This window comes from Gymnoscopelus microlampas, assembly GCF_963454915.1.
Source record: "Gymnoscopelus microlampas genome assembly, chromosome: 9".
Lineage (NCBI taxonomy): Eukaryota > Metazoa > Chordata > Actinopteri > Myctophiformes > Myctophidae > Gymnoscopelus > Gymnoscopelus microlampas.
This window is the reverse complement of record NC_139946.1, coordinates 38,050,381-38,064,887: the sequence shown is the minus strand read 5'-3', so window position 1 is coordinate 38,064,887 and position 14,507 is coordinate 38,050,381. Positions and strand designations below refer to the sequence as shown.

Genomic DNA, 14,507 nt, shown 5'->3' with positions numbered 1-14,507 from the left:
AGGAACACACTGAAACACAGGGTTTAAATAGACTCAGGGATAACAGGACACAGGTGAACTCAACTGACAATCAACACTGGGATAGGCTCGAGGACTAAGAGGACACAGGTGGAAACACAGACAAATCACAAGACGGGTTAGACAAGGCAGGTACAGTACTACAGGGGCGGACAGGAAACAATAGAACAAAACTACAAAATAAGAACCAGAAACACTTCAAAACAAGACACAGAAATGCATATCCTGACACTGAGGTTGATTCTACAGATGATCTTCTAAATCTTAACGGTTTTCTGAAACACTTTATGTTGCTATAATATCAGCGGTTCTCAAACTCTTTCATGTCAAGGACCCCAAAAATTACATGTATTTGGCCGCGGACCCCCATCTCAAAATATTTTGTTCAAGGGACCCCCAGAAGCAAAGATTTGAGTTATATTATATTTGCTTACATTTTGTTTATATTACATATATTCAATACATATTACATTTTTTATGATTTTTCAAAAATAGACAGATATACAAGATATACAGATATACAAGCTCATAGCACGGCACTCGGTGCCACGCTATGAGCTTGTATATCTGCTATTTTTCAATAGCCAAAGTATAAAATGACAGATGCATTCCCGGTCTTAATGGGTTAAAGTTCCCCTATAGCCCCAAGGACAGGGCTCCCTTCCCTGGCACAAAAAAAAGTCTCTTCCTAAGCTCTAGGGATCCAATGATTAGGATCTGGTAGGAGTGAGAAAAACATGCAGAAAAAAAGAAGTAACTAACTAAATAAATAAATAAATAAATAAGCGGAATGAATGGTGATGGTGGTAATACCGAGGGGTGGGTGGTGTGGTGGGGTGGGGTGGGGTGGGGTGGGGTGGGGGGTGCAGTAAATGAATCCCATTGATGGAGCATATCAAATTACCCAACTAAGTCCAGGTGGTGAAAGTTAACTGGGTGCTACTGAAATCCTATTACAGACTCCCCTCCTTCCCCCTCCATCTCTCCTCCCAAACACCCTCCCTTCCCCACCTCCACCTCCCCCCATCCCTCCCTCCCTCCCTCCCTCCCTCCCTCCTTCCACCCTGCCTAGCATCAGAGGAACGGGGGGATTGCGGATTGTGGCAGGCTGATTCAGACTTAGGTAAAATGACATCTAACTGATGTTGAGACTGGCAGCGGGCTCCTGTAGCGGGGAGATAAGACCATTGCTGCTGGCATTTCAATTACACTTTACTGCCCCGCACATCTGTTGCAAGAGCCTGCTTTTCAGCCTTTTCCCCTCCAGGCAAATACTGCCTTATTCTCTCTCTCTCCACTGGCTTTAGCACTGTGGCTGCACACACACACACACACACAGCCTCTCTCTCTCTCTCTCTCTCTCTCTCTCTCTCTCTCTCTCTCTCTCTCTCTCTCTCTCTCTCTCTCTCTCTCTCTCTCTCTCTCTCTCTCTCTCTCTCTCTCTCTCCATTCATTATCCACGACAAATTCAGATTGTCTCCTTCCTTTAGCTAGGGCTGTTTCCACCGGATGTAATCTATTTGTTAAGGCTTGTTTAACTCAGCATGGGAGAGGTGGACGGACGGACGGACGGACAGACAGACAGACAGACAGACAGACAGACAGACAGACAGACAGACAGACAGACAGACAGACAGACAGACAGACAGACAGACAGACAGATTGAGATGAAGTTGAAGGAAAGAGCTCGAGTGCAAACAGACAGACACACAGACACCAGAGATAGGGCTGACGAGCTGATAAGCACACAAAATAAAGGTGTGAGAGAAGTATAGACACAAAGAAACACAGACAGACAGACAGACAGACAGACAGACAGACAGACAGACAGAGGAAGACGGATGGAGATGTGGGGCACTACAGACTGGATGGGCAGGTGTGTAAGACACACACACACAGAATACAGACAGGTATTGTAAGGTGAGAGGCACAAAGCATGAGGAGGTTATTCTCTCTCTCTCAGTGGTAGGAAGTTAAAGTATCAATACTGCAATATAGAAATCTGTTACAAGTAAAAGTCCAGAATTCAAAATGTACTTGAGTAAAAGTACAAAAGTATTGGTTATCAAAATCTACTTAAAGTACCAAAAGTACTAGAAAGTACTCATTATGCAGAATGCGTCACATCGCACCGCATTGTGAGCTTGTAGATCGGCCATTTTCAATAGTGTTGTAATAATAATCTAAATCTACAAAGTAACTAAATAACTTAGTAACTAAAGTCTTCAAATAATTGTAGTGGCCTGATGGAGGGGAAGGGAACTGGTTGGAATAACGTGTTCCTTCCACGCGCCACATCCAACCGGGGAAACTCCCCCCTGTCAGGTGACAAGAAGGTCAGTTGGCTCTCATGCATTAAAGGAGAAATGAGCTCGGCCCTGGACTCCCTAGGCTGGTGGGGGGAGTGTAGCGCCCAGGATCACTTAAGAAATTGGCACCGGGTGAAAAAAAAAGGGTTACAATAATTGTAGTGGAGTAAAAGTACAATATTTGCCTCTGAGATGTATAGTGGAGTAGAAGTAAAAGTGTTGAAAATTGGAAGTACTCCAATAAAGTAAAAGAACCTCAAAATGTGTACTTAAGTACAGTACTTTTGTACATGTACTTAGTTATTTTACATGACTGCTCTCTCTCTCTCTCGCTCTCTCTCTGATTTCACTGGAGCCTAAATGATTAGCCCATTAAGACCTGGAACGCATCTGTGTCACTTTAGATTTCTTTGGCTATTCAAAAATAGCAGATATACAAGCTCATAGCGCGGCACCGAGTGCCGCGCTACGAGCTTGTAGATCTGCTATTTTTGATTGTTTTAGATTTTTCTTAAGAATCGCCTCAGGTCTGAATGGGTTAAAAGAGGATCCATTGTTCCCGTGGCGAGGCGGCGGATACATAAAAAAAAGAGAAAAGACTGTGTCTCTCACAAACAAGACAAACACAGTGGGGATAGTTGATAACACACAAGAGCTCGATATAGCAAAAGGTACAGGCACAGCACTGGAAGACTTCACTAACAAGCACCAAGTGGTGCTGTGGGCGGAACACGAGACAAGATGAGAGGCTGCGTATCAGCCTGGTTTCATCCTTTTTACAAAAGGAGGAACGGCATTGTTACCCAAAAAGCTTTGGAATAGGGCCCCCGTGTTGAGACACATTGTTCTGTCAGGTCCTCCATGGTGTGTGGTTGGTTCCCTCTATTCTCTGTTCAATGCCTCACACCGTCACTGCACTGCAACAACCGGTTGATTTAACCCGTTTAACCCGGGAACGCATCTGTGTAACCCACTTTATCCATATTTTGTACTTAGGCTATTCAAAAATAGCAGATATACAAGCTCATAGCACGGCACAGAGTGCCGCGCTATGAGCTTGTATATCTGCTATTTTTGAAAAATCTTGACCATTAAGTGCAAGTATTTGAATATATTTGTAACTCAAATCTTTGAGTACATTTTGGGTGGTCCTTGACATGAACAAGTTTGAGGACCACTGATATTATAGCAACATATTATGTTTTTCAGAAAACTGTTAGGATTTAGAAGACATTGTGTAGAACCCCCCAGAAGCAAAGATTTGCACACATTCACGATTTTTCAAAAATAGCAGATCTACAAGCTCGTAGCGCGGCACTCGGTGCCACGCTACGAGCTTGTAGATCTGCTATTTTTGAATAGCCCAAAGAAATCGAAAAATGACACAGATTATTTCCCGGCCTAAATGGGTTAACTGTGTACAAAATGGAGCTGTAAGGGTCTCTAACTATCGGGGTTAAATTACCACTGAGGGGTTTTAAGTGATTGGCTCTTTAGGTGGTACAAATTGCTTTCTGGAGCTTAACTGGATTGTTCACTGGTTCATCTGTTACCCGTAATTTCTCAGTTTAACTAGAAAACTAGACCTGTTTGTTACCGAAGGGAACCGGTCTCTTCAGAAGCCGGGATTCGGGTTCGCAATAATGGTTGGTCCAACCGAATTCCCACTTGGAATTGCACAGCGCCGCAGGTCAGTTTGAAGTCAAATTGTCGTACGGTGCCCAAGTTATGCCCAGGACAGATATTCCACACACACACCCACCCACACACCCCCCCACACACACACACAGGTTTTGTGAATTTATAGTTTGACATACAGCCTCCGACACACACACTCCACAGAAGTTCACCGAGGTGCAGTTAGTTCCATCAGTGATATTATACTGTAAGAACATTTTTTAATGGGAAAGGAGTCAGTCATGCTTATGGTGGCTTTGAAAAGCTTGTGACTGGCATATTAATCCTGGTGTATAGAAAAAAGGAATTTACTGTCAATTTATGTGCATGCGTGCATGTGTGTGTGAGTGTGTGAGTGTGTGAGTGTGTGAGTGTGTGCGAACAAAACATTACATTTTTAATAATATAACACGCAGTACGTTATGAAAAAACATATGTAAAAGGTCCACCCACAATAGATTGATTGATCATTGAAATAAACATGCTCTGAAATGACATGCGGCCCACCCATCTGACCACTCAGCCCACCCATCTGACCACTTGGACCACCGACAAACTTTCAAGTGGGCTTTGATCCAGAAAAGGTTGAAAACCACTGATATAGAACCACTCAAAACACATGCTCATCCACATGTACACACTGAGACTGACACACACACACACACACACACACACACACACACACACACACACACACACACACACACACACACACACACACTGTACAGTACATACACATCCATGCCCGCAACCACACACCCTCACACCCACATGTGCACACACACACACACACCCACATTTGCGCACACGCACACGCGCACGCACACACACACACACACACACACACACACACACACACACACACACACACACACACACTCTAACAAATCGCCGTGGGGCCAGTTCTTCAGATTGTTAAAGCATACACAAACACACACACACACACACACACACACACACACACACACACACACACACACACACACACACACACACACACACACACACACACACACCAAGGACCAATTTGGAAGCCCAATTTCTGTGTGATTTTGTCGATGCGAATGTCTGATGTGCGTGTGCGTGTGTGTGCGTGTGTGTGTGTGTGTGTGTGTGTGTGCGCGCGTTGATCACTACCCTGGAAGATTTAATTAGGTTGGGAGCAGTTAGAAGAGATTAACCCATTAGAACCGGGAAAGCATCTGTGTGTCATTTTAGATTTTTTTAGCGTTGGCTATTCAAAAATAGCAGATGTACAAGCTGCACTTCAAGCAGGTGGAAGTGCTGCGCAGCCAGCTTGTACATCTTGCTATTTATCTTGAAAGTTTGAGAACTAATAGTGATTTAGAGGGCATTTGTAGGGATTGTCTTCAGGTCTTAATGGGTTAACATCCACGCTGTCTGAGCTGTCATGTCGACGGAGCGTGTCAAAGCCCTCCACCGTCTCCACCGGAGCCTACACGCCACGCCGGAACAGGTGTCTCTGCGGTGCCGCCACGCGCACGCACACACAGTCTCCATACAACATGTAGACTATAACACATCGACACACTGGCCGTATATACCGTTTATACAAACTCGTTAATTAAGTATTCAATCAATAGGCCTCTATGCACAGCAGCCATATTATTGTTAAGGAATTGGGCCTCTTCTTCTTACTCCCTTCACAGGTGTTACCAATGATACTAATTAAGGCTCTGTTCCATTCTGGTCAAACAGAGTCAGGGTTGCTGACATTGTGCATGTTGGCTCACTGGAAACACGTGAGGGGGTTCCAAATGGCCCCTTGCAGGTGTGTAGCTCTGAGAGTGTACAAATGGAACCAAATGAACCCTTACGGGTCCATTTGGTTCCATTTGTGCACTCTCCAGAGCTATGGGGTCCTTGAAATTAAAAGGTTTGATAACCACTGCGCTACACGAAATGGAACAGAGCCTTCATTTGGTATCATTGGTAACACCTGTGAAGGAAGTAAGGCGATGCCGAATTTCCTTCCAATACGAATTCAAACGAAGCGCACCTGGGGTGATAGGGCATTCTCCGTTGCAGCACCCACCCTCTGGAACCCACTCCCACCTCACATCAGAACCGCCCCCACCCTTGCCGTGTTCAAAGCCTCCCTCAAAACCCACCTCTTCAGAACTGCTTTCCCCACCTAGATGATCTCCTACCACCCTTGTCTCAACTTTGTGTTTTATTCCCTGGCCTTCTGTAGCCTTTTTAACTTGTTATTCTCTGTATTTTCTCATTAAAGTTGTTTTGTTTTGATTGTGTTCCACTTAGTTTAGCCTTGTAAAGCAACTTTGAGTACTCAGTAAAGCGCTATATAAATTCCAGGTATTAATATTATTATACGGCTGCTGTGCATATCGAGCCTATTGGGCGATGGTTACTATGATAAAGACCTTTTCCCCAGCTTTTGCTTGGTTATGCACCGCTTTCACCCTGTACAGCAATCTGACCTCTTCAGATATTTTCAAATTCGGCATTTTCTGAAATCAAATACACCCACGTCTTTAGCTTTGGGTGGTAGATAACCTTCTGCCTGTGATTTTTATTTGACTTCCTAACTCCTGATCCCCTGCACGCTGTGATGGGGGGTATTGTTGGTGGTTTGATGTCATACCATCTGTTGTTGATTTATAAAAACGAAACAATAAAGTATTTACACGCCGATTTCAGTTCTGACTTTCAGGTGAATGACACACATGTATCTGAAAGTTCTGCAACTCACTTTGAACTGAAATCAGATTACACATATTTTTTTTCCATGGGATGACAATCTATTCACATGGTTTGCTTCACTGCAAAGTCCCCTGTTCTCTTCACTCCTTTTGTGCAGACTTTTCATCATTCTTAGTTTCCTTATTGCCTAAACCTACTCCTTCAGAATAAACAATTCAACTTAAAATTCAAGTGTTGATTAACTCATTAATATGTATTTATGTAGGCTGAATATTTTAATAAATAACAGTGGAGAACATAATATCGTCGGCCAGAAACCTTGTATCTTCATATTTCAACTTTTAATATTTTTTTCTGTAAATAATTGCAGCACAAAAGTAGTGAAAATAGCAGATAAACAAGCTCTCAACGTGTTGCATCGATCGGCTATTTTCCCGTTTTTTTTTACATACAAGGTCTCCACCCTACAGTGACGATATATTGTTTGACTTGTGACTGAAGTAGTCAGCACAAGTCTCAGATCGTTTGGAAGTGTTTCCAACATAACGTGTCATAATAACAAAACGCTGCCTCACATGTTTTGTTCTAACTCTGGGAACAGTTAGTAGACAGGTCCCAGACGACCTGAAGACTTCTCCAGAATTCATAACATAAAAGCAAAGTCTAGGAATAGAACTACTGTTTAGCATTTTGCTGAGTGAAAGACACCGCTCTAAAGAACAGGGTGTCGGAGGATGTTTTCTATTATACATTGTGAATCTTGGTTTTGCAGTAATTTTTTTACTAGATTCTATGAGACTCGGCTACGTCTTTTAAAGCGATCCGCGGGTGGATCTCTGTGAAGAAAAATATTCTATGATTTTTCAAAGGTTCGTAAAAACGCTCGGAATCGCTGCCAAGGGCAGCTATAGATGAGTTTAACCCATGAAGACCTGGAACGCATCTGTGTCACTTTTTGAGCTAGATTTGAGCTAAAAAAGCATTATGTTACACTTTGGCTATTCAAAAATAGCAGATATACAAGCTCATAGCGCGGCACCGAGTGCCGCGCTATGAGCTTGTAGATCTGCTATTTTTGAAAAATTACGAAAATGTGTGCAAATCTTTGAATATATATTGTTTTAAAGCGAACGATTTTAACTAAAATCTTTGCTTCACGGGGGTCCCTGAAACTAAATATTTTGAGATGGGGGTCGGCGGCCAAATAAATATCATTTTGGGGGTCCTTGACATGAAAAGGTTTGAGAACCACATAGAACATACGTTTTTTCAGAAAACTGTTGGGATTTAGTAGACATTCGAATAATCGTCCTCAGGTCTTAATGGGTTAAATTCAACAGCCAGCCATCCAGCCAGCCAGGGTCTGGCACTAAAATAGCCTTGCTGCTGCTGCTGCTTCTGTTGCTGCTGGTGGACGGGATAATGGTTGGCCCCAAAACGTTGTCTTTTGATCTCCATCGATCCAGCATGTGGTCAGATAGCCTTGCTTCCAGGAAGGAACCAAGACCATTAATTATTAAAGAAAACAGGCTAAAAGAGGATACCAATACTTAGATATACAGATAGAATTAACTGTGTGTTTTTTTTTGTAGTATGGTGGGGAGGGTGTAATATAGAGATATCTTTTACTGTCTGCAACAGATGCCTTTATTTCACCAGCCCCAACTATTGTGTACTGTTAATAATTCATTATAAAGTTTGAACTGGCTCAGTATAAGGCATAAAAGTTATTTCAGCCGTAACTCTATAACAAAGGAAAAAACATCTACCAAATATAATAGTGCAAGTAACAGAGTACCCAATACAATATAAGCAGTGGTGGAAAGAAACTAAGTATATTTACTTAAGCACTATACTTAATAAAAATGTTGAGGTATTTGTACTTTACTTGAGTATTTCCAATACTTCTACTTCTTCTCCACTACATCTCGGATTCAAATATTGTACCTTTACTCCACTACATGTATTTGAAAACTTTGTTTACTAGTTACTTTGTAGATTTTAATTATTATTACAAAACATCAGCCCTAGATACATTTCGGCCATTTGAAAATAGCCGATCACAATGTGTCGCGATGGGACGCATTGTGATCTTGTAGATCTGCTATTTGAAAACTTGAAACATTCTGCATAATTAGTACATTTACTTTTGGTACTTTAAGTACATTTTGATGCCAATACTTTTGAACTTTTACTCAAGTACATTTTTAATTCCGGACTTTTACTTGTAACAGAGTATTTCTACATTGCAGTATTGATACTTTTAATTAAGTAAAACATGCAAGTACTTTTTCCAACACTGAATACTTGTATTAACACGATGACAGTGGCTGAAATAACACTCCCACAAAGTCATTTGATAAAATGCCATGCTATAATTTAAACAGAACAAGCGAATGCTACAGTACAGTAAGATGCTCAGGTGTGGTAGCCTGTACTCAGTAGGACACTGTGGTTCACTGAAGCACATTGGCTTACCTGTGGTTTCCAGTGGTGGAAAAAGTACTACTTTTTTTTTTTACTTAAGTACAAGTATCAAAACTGCAATGTACTGTAGAAGTACTCTGTTACAAGTAAAAGTCCGGAATTCAAAATTAACTTGAGTAAATGTATAGTTTTATATTCATATTCAAAGTAAAATATTCATTATTCAGAATGTCCCATTTGTCAAGTTTTCAAATGTATAAAATGTCAAAAAATCTTTTGAAAATAGCAGATCTACAAGCATTGTGAGCTTGTAGATCGGCTTGTAGATAGATGTAGCTTGTAGATCGGCTATTTTCAAATGGTCGAAATGTATATAGGGCTGAACTGGTTAATGCATGTTTTGTAATAATAATCCAAATCTACAAAGTAGCTAGTAACTAAAGCTTTCAAATAATTGTAGTGGAATTAAAAGTACAACATTTGCCTCTGAGATGCAGCGGAGTAGAAAGTAAAAGTGTTGAAAATTGGAAATACTCAAGTAAAAAGTAAAAGTACCTCAACATTGTACTATACTGTAAGCACTTAGAGTAAATGTACTTAGTTACTTCACACCACTGGTGGTTTCCCCCACAACAGAGCAGAGCTGTGAACCCTGTCCACAGCCATCAGAGGCAGGGAGGCTGATAGCTGCTGGCAGCTCTGCCTGTTCCTCTCCCGCTGCCTTTGATCAGCTGATCCCTGACACACACACAGCTAGCCAGTATAGGATTCAGTACAGCCACTGTACTGAGTCCTACCTGCCACGTACACAGGGTCATACACACCTCCAGTATACAGTACACACACCAAGGGCCCAGCATCCGCCTTTGAAATTGAGTCTATATAGGAAGTGACAGTTCATATGAATGGCCTGTAGTTTCGCTGTTTTTTTTGCCCCTGCTGGTGTCAGTAGAAATAACTCTCAATGCAAGTGGGTGTGTTTTTGCCTAATCTGTCGGGGGGGTTCGTCATATCGCGTACGCACTGGCCTACAAGTGGGCGTGCCTTCAGATCAGGATGCAGGCCGCGCTTTACCCAATCAAATGTAGTGGGCGGGATTTACGTGTCCGCTGATCCTTCCCCACTAGAAACAAACCGAAACTCATTTAACAATAGCGTCCTCGGAGCAGACAAAACCACGGAAAGATATTCACATTTTAACTTGCTCTTTCATCATAGAAACAAGTGGGCTTATAACCAAAACGATCCATGTTCTCTGGGAGAAGTGGTGTTAGTGTTCCATGTAGAAATATTGTTAGTGGGAATGAAAACATAGTCGCACCACCGGAAGTGAAAGGCTGAAGGCAGACCAAAACCCTGGTTTCCTTGCGCACGTGTGCTACGTCGACTTCCTCCCAGGGCCAACTGAGATAGTAAAAAACAGCATAGGGCGCTGTTTTTCCTTTTCATTTGGCGATGGGTTCCCAGATTGTTTTTTGCCGAACTTTGCCGGACTTGATTTTATTACCTTAATAAACGTCATAAATACTCTATGCTTCCAGTCGCTAGTTTAAAGTCTTCTTTCAATCGCCATACTATGCGTTTTGGTAAATTATGGTCCCATTTATTCTAAAATAAAGTAGGTTATGCTGTAGGAGGGGCGTGGCTACCTTGTGCTGCTTTGATTGACAAGCTACACAGCCAATAGCATTCATTCCCCACCTCCGCTCTGGTCCGAACCAAAAGCATTCATTTCCGTGCGCATAGGATATGACGAGATATGACGCGATATAGAAAGATGGCTTTATGTCTTTATTGTATTGTTATGTTGGGCTATGCTGTGCCCTATGTCCTGTCACGCTAGTGGTGTATTGTCTACCTTCTTTGTCTAATAAAAAGAATATTGAAACACAGATTTCAATTCCCGCCGGGGACGCTGTGGGTGCTGGGGGGCGTGTCTTCTCCTCCGCGTCACCAGCGCCCATACCCTAGGTGGGGTTGGCGAAAGGGCCTACTCTGTGTGGAGTCTGCATGTTCTCCCCGTGTCTCCTAGGGTAGTTAATACCCTCACAAAAACATGCAGTAATCCTGGTCACTATACTGCCTCCCCCTGGTCAGCCAGGGCGCCTGATGGAGGGGAAGGGAACTGGTTGGAATAACGTGTTCAAAGGATAAAGCCGTGCACCCAATAAATTCAGAAAAAAAGATCTTTCTGGAGGGTGCAAGGGCAACATAATGTTGTCTGGCTTTTCAAGACGAGGTCTGATCCTGCTCACTCACACTCACACTCACACACACACACACACACACACACACACACACACACACACACACACACACACACACACACACACACACACACACACACACACAGTCACAGCAACGGTAAGTGTTAGGGTACCAAACAAAAGCTGTGTGTCTGACTCTTCATTGACTGTTCCCGGAACAGACTTTCTGGGTTGTGTGTTGCGCTGGCAAATATAGGGAACATTTATGTGCATATATCCTTGTCTTCTGTAAATAACAGAAGTCTTATACTGTACAGTAGTAGGTATTGGCCAAACATGCTGCTTGTTTATGTTCAGCAGTCAAAAAGGAAACAGGGAGCTGTGCCAGTTTGGGGCGGCTCCCTGTGGTATTAAAGTGAGGGCCTGTCTCTTGCAGCCCAGCGTTAACCCATTAAGACCGGGAACGCATCTGTGTCATTCTATTTCTTTGGCTACTTAAAAAATAGTAGATATACAAGCTCATAGCGCGGCACCGAGTGCCGCGCTATGAGCTTGTAGATCTACTATTTTTGAAAAATCGTAAAAGATTGTGCAAATCTTTAAAATTTAAAGATATATATATATAAATATATATATTTAATATATATATTTTTAAAGCGAACATTTTTTAAATATTTTTGTTCCAGGGACCACCAGAAACAAATATTTGAGTTACAAATGTTTGATTTAAAAAATATATATTCAATTGATTTTTTTTCATGATTTTTCAAGAATAGCATCTACAAGCAAGAATAGCATCTACAACTCATTGAGCGGCACTCTGTGCCACACTATGAGCTTGTAGATCTGCTATTTTTGAATAGAAAAAGATGCGGTTCCCGGTCTTAATGGGTTAAGCTCCTGTAAGCCGGGTGACAGAGAAGAAGGGCCCTGGCTGGTAATGGAAGAGGATAACGGCATGACAGGTGAACACTGAACGACAGCCTGAGGTCACGGGTGTTATGTGCAAAGTCGTGTCAGTGTGTGTGTGTGTGTGTGTGTGTGTGTGTGTGTGTGTGTGTGTGTGTGTGTGTTACCGTATGTATTTGTGTGTTGCGTGTCTGCATACAAAGACCAGGTTTGACTGCTTCGGGAGAGAGCGTGCTTGACCCTGACGACCTGAATGCCCTCAAAGCCACAGGCCGACGCTGTCCCTTCAACCCAAATGTCAGCAATGTCAAACAACATGGCTATAACGCAACCCTTCCCTCCCATTCTCTCATTCTATTTAGCCCCTCCTCTCCTCTTTGGTCCCTTCGGTCTAAAATGATTCCTGTCTATTTAGTCTCTGACCTCTCTCTTCTTCTTCTTCTGTTCTTATGTCTGACCTTCTCTCTTCTTCTGGTCCCTGGAGACCAATGTCAACACATGGTGACGACAAGACAAGAGGGGTACAGCGCTGTTCCCCCCGGTGGTCCATGGCATAATTGCAAGTTACATTACAAAATGTTTTAAAATGTAAAGATATATAATTATGTATAATACCTTAGTTAAATGTATCACAAATATGTTGAAATAATATTTCATAACCTTAACCCATTAAGACCTGAGGCGATTCTTAAAAATGTTTTCTAAATCCTAACAGTTTTTTGAAAAAAATCGAAAAAAATATTTTTCAAGATTTTTCAAAAATAGCAGATCTACAAGCTCATAGCGCGGCACTCGGTGCCGCCCTATGAGCTTGTATATCTGCTATTTTTGAATAGCCAAAGAAATCTAAAGTGACACGGATGCGTTCCAGGTCTCAAAGGGTAAATGATATTTTTTGGTCAAAACAAAAAGTGTTTTGTTACAAGGTTAAAGTACTATATTCTGATAGTAATCATTGATATAGAGTGTTTGTTCAGTAACAGGAGTCTCCCTGTCTCTCCAGCTCTTTAATAAACAGAAAATACATTTCAGGTAGGTGACGAAACTTCAGCCAATCAGGAGAGAGTACCCACTCATTTCTTTGTGTCATGACTTCCATTTCCAACTTCTTTAATCTGTATCCTGACTGAGTTCTCTATCCTGATTGGATAAAATAGGTATCCCGACCTGAAAATGCATTTTCTGTTTAACAAAGAGCTGGAGAGACATGGAGACTCCTGTTACTGAACAAACACTCTATAGCAGTGATTACTATCAGAATATAGAGCTATTTAATACTTATTTTAACCAAAGAAAATCACATACCCTACCTTTAAGTCCGTGAAATGTAATAAGTAAGAGTTTGGCACCAATAGGCGTAGTGTTGGACATGTAATCACATGTAATATTTACTGTAAAAGGCTTCACTTAATTCGTTGTGCGCAGTGTTGCACACCGGACAGTGCCACGTGTTGAGAGCTTGTAGATATGACGCAACCAAACATTTTTTTAAAAGATCATCCATGTAAAATTATGAATAAAATGGAAATTTGACTGTTATGCGCTTATTATATACTATATATTTGTGGGAAGGTGGGGTGGGGCGGTCCTATATAGGGTTGTAAGAGATATGCTAGGGGTTTAGGACGCTTTGAAGAGTATGTATGCACACGCACACACACACACACACACACACGGCTCTCTATGAACTCGCTTCCCCCACATGACTCAAACTCAGAACTAGAATAAACGTGCCATAATATTCCTGCGGTACCTTTTAGTTTGTTTGTGCAGTTCATTGTTGACATGCCGCGCGGAACAGCCGGCTAATATGCGCGGGAAATGTTAAGAATTCTACAGCTATTGATCTTTGGGGCCGCGGGGCCCTGGCAGGCAGCAGCCTTTTAAAATGTCAGCTTTTAACCCATGAAGACCTGAGGGGATTCTTTAAAAAAAAAAATCTAAATCCTAACAGTTTTTTGAAAAAAATATTAAAAAATATTTTTTCACGATTTTTCAAAAATAGCAGACCTACAAGCTCGTAGCGCGGCACTCGGTGCCGCGCTACGAGCTTGTAGATCTGCTATTTTTGAATAGCCAAAGAAATCTAAAGTGACATAGATGCGTTCCAGGTCTTAATGGATTAATTTCCTTGTCTCTCCTTCGCTAAAAAGATTTATTCAAGGCAGTGCTGCTGTTCCTGCAGATATCAGATAGCAGGGTGACAGTCTTTTAAAAAGCTTTTGTTTGGTTCAGGCATTCACAGCCTTTTGTATATCGCCCTCCCTTGTTATTC

The 14,507-nt window shown here is 42.0% G+C and overlaps 1 protein-coding gene across 1 annotated transcript in view; it reads right to left on the bottom strand.

Moving 5' to 3' along the window:
• agbl4 (AGBL carboxypeptidase 4) overlaps nucleotides 1–14,507 on the bottom strand; it is a gene marked incomplete at both ends in the record, with an annotated part of 599,805 nt that overhangs the window by 303,972 nt on the left and 281,326 nt on the right. The window lies entirely within an intron of this gene.